Source organism: Pygoscelis adeliae, unplaced genomic scaffold, assembly GCF_000699105.1.
Source record: "Pygoscelis adeliae isolate BGI_AS28 unplaced genomic scaffold, ASM69910v1 Scaffold407, whole genome shotgun sequence".
Taxonomy (NCBI): Eukaryota; Metazoa; Chordata; class Aves; order Sphenisciformes; family Spheniscidae; genus Pygoscelis; species Pygoscelis adeliae.
In genome coordinates, this window is record NW_008825251.1 from 664,461 (window position 1) to 667,473 (window position 3,013).

Below are 3,013 nucleotides of genomic sequence, written 5' to 3' on the forward strand. Positions count from 1 at the left end.
GATAAACGTTACTTGCCTTTTTCTCAGCACAAATCCGTTGAGAAGCTGTCGAACCCAGCGGACTTCTCCCTTCTTTAGGGTTCCTCTTCGTGCGTGTTACTCCGGGGAAGGGCTGGCTGCTTGCAGCTGGCTCACCAGCTTTTCCTGCCACGGAAGGAGGTTACCGGGCTAAACCCCCCCCCGCTGCGGCCAGCAGCTCTTTCACCCAGCGCCGTGTGGGTTAACTCGCCGTGCTGTGTAGGTTAACTTGCCCTCCCGCGTGGGTTGCAAGATCGCTGGAGCAGCCCAAGCTCCACGGCCAGTTTAAGCACGCGACAGTGCGCAGGGGCTCTCTGCTGAGCTGCTTCATCCGGAGGATGGGTAGAAGCCCAGGGACCGGTCATGAGATCCCCCCGTACCAGTTTTGCACTTACGCGGCACTTCCCAGCAGCAGAGGTGTTCGGTTCCTCTTGCTGAGGTATTAATCGCCTCCATCTAAGCCTTGTAAAATGCTAATAGGTGCCAAATAAATGCTTGTCATAAATCTCAATGTAAGGATCTCATGCTTTAGAAAAGCAGGTATTAATTCAGTTTTTCAGATGAATAAACAGATGCACAGGAAAAACTAAATAATTTCTTTAAGGTCCAGGAAAAAAGGTACAGAGTAAACCAGGAGTTTTTGCTTGCTCTCCCTGCCCTTGCATAAACACCTTGTGCTGGTGTTGCAGCCATAGATGTTGCTGCATCTATTTGGTGGGAGAAACAGGAAAGCACCGGGCAGAAGAGGCCTCAGATACCGCTTGGACAGGGGCAGAGGAGGCAAAACGACGGTGTGAACTCTGAATTTCCAGTTCCCGGGTCTCCCTTTGAATTCTGGCTCCACACACTGCAGCCTTCCACCCTGGCATCATTAATGCAGAATATTTGCTCGAAGGATCTGCAGAAACCAGGCAGCCCCTTGGTACGTGGAGAAGCATTCGTTCTGGCATTTACGCTGTAAAGCTGATGGCGGCCACGATGTGCTCTGTCTCATCAGATGAGGTGTGTTGCTCACCTTCTGGTAAGAAGTGAGTGGATGTGGTTGTGGAGGACGGGCTGCTGGCAGGCACAGCTCTCTCTTTGGGTTTTGTTTTGCAGGATACAGGTGCCCTTCCCCGGAGCGTGAGGGAGTAAGACACCCTGCAGCCGCTCATCTCTGCACTTCTGTCCCTGCCCGATTTTTATCTGATAGAACACAGAAAAGTGTCATTGCACATTTAGACAGGATCTTTCATTCTCTCTATGGTCACAAAAAGGTTGTTCGGGATTTCCCTCAGCACTGAACTACGGCTGGGTGAGCGTTACCTGCCCTAAGGGCAGACATCGCAGCTCTGGTGTCTTGACAAAGTTATAAGCAAGGACTTCGGGTCCAAAATCTCCGCTGGCAGTGAGCAGAGGGCAGTTCCTCTAATGACATTTGGTTTGTATCGAATAAAACCTGAGCTTTTCAGTGCATTTGTATTTTCCACCTCCTCAGGAGCCACTTCAGCTCCAGGGCCATGGAGCACGGGCTGAGTCACGAGACCACTAATTCTCATCACTTTTTACAACTCTAAAGCAATATCGAGCGTTTTACCGAACAGGTAAAAGCACTGTTTGTGGTCCCCGAGTGCTTTGCACCATGTGTGCCAGCGTACAGCAGCCCACGGTCGCCGGCTGGCCGGGACGGCAGGGCACTCAGCCACAGGCGCTGGGCAGACGGGCCGCGGGCACGGAGCTGGCCCAGCGGCTGGCAGAGCAGCAACTCTGGAAAATCAGTGGTAAGAGAAATCCAGCTTACCTCTCATTTCCCTTCCCAGCTACGTGCACAACATGCCCTTTCCAGCTTGTGTAGCTGGCCTGGGAGCATCATCCTCAGTCTGTGGCTTTTGGGGCGTTTGCGGTTTCACGGTGCACCCGGGGTGGCTCAAGGCCATCCGTGTGGTGCCGAGGCAGCACTAATTCCTGGAGAATCCAGATTTCACCTCAAAAGGCATAAAACAATGCAGGATCTCCAGCCCAGTAGAAAATCAGTCCCACTCCCGTCTTGGCCTCGTTAGCCCTCCAGTGTGATTTTAAGTAGAGGAACGGCTCCGCTCGGCACTGTTACCTGGCTCCCGTTTGCCAGTGGTCCGGATGGGGATGTGACGTTACTGGTTTAGCCTGGAGTTCAACCCCAGTCTCAGTGAAAGCATCGGTCTGTGCAAGACCAGCACCAGCCCTCGGGGGGGGTGTCAAGGAATAGCGGCAACGGACGAGCAACTGCGGGGAGCAGGAGTCGTAGCAGATGCTCTGCAGCGTGTCTGCTCATCCCTCTTGGCTCCTGCCAAGCATTTGGCCGTTACATTTTTCAGCTGGATATGTTGTAGCAAAAGGAGACATTTTACAGGAATAGCCTGTACCATTTAGAAAGACAAAATAAATTTTTAAAGAAAAATCCCAGTGACTTTTTTTTTTTTTCTTTTCTCCAAAAAAGGGCAGAGATTTCTAATAAAGGAACAGATGCACAAAAAGCAGAGCTCGGGTCCCTCCGAGGAAGGCACATCTTTGTTCCTGAAGGAATAAATACAACTGCAGGACTCTGACTGCATAGCCTAATTGTCAGCAATTAAATGCATTTCCTGGCTTTTCACGGCAGTCAGTTTTCCTTCCTCTCACAGCAAATCTTAAAAACGCATTTAGATTTGGATTAAAGCTGGATTTTAGGGGAAGTAACATTTTGGAAAGCACCGAGCTGAGCCGATTCTCGGTGAGGGACCGGCTCCGCCAGCCCGCGGCTTCCCACTAAACGATTCCTGGGCTTTGCGAAGAAGCATTTTAAAAGAAACTAAACCCGGCGCGCGTAGGACCGTGGCTCAGGGCAGGTCAGAAGCTGCTGCGTGAGCGGGGGACCCCGGGGCCGCGTTCCTACGGCTGCTCGTGAACTCGCCTCTGAGCACCACGTTGCTCAAGGTCCCGACGAGCAGGGCGGGGGTTTCACCCCCCCCCACCGACAGCTCGGCTCCCTCTGGGCTCG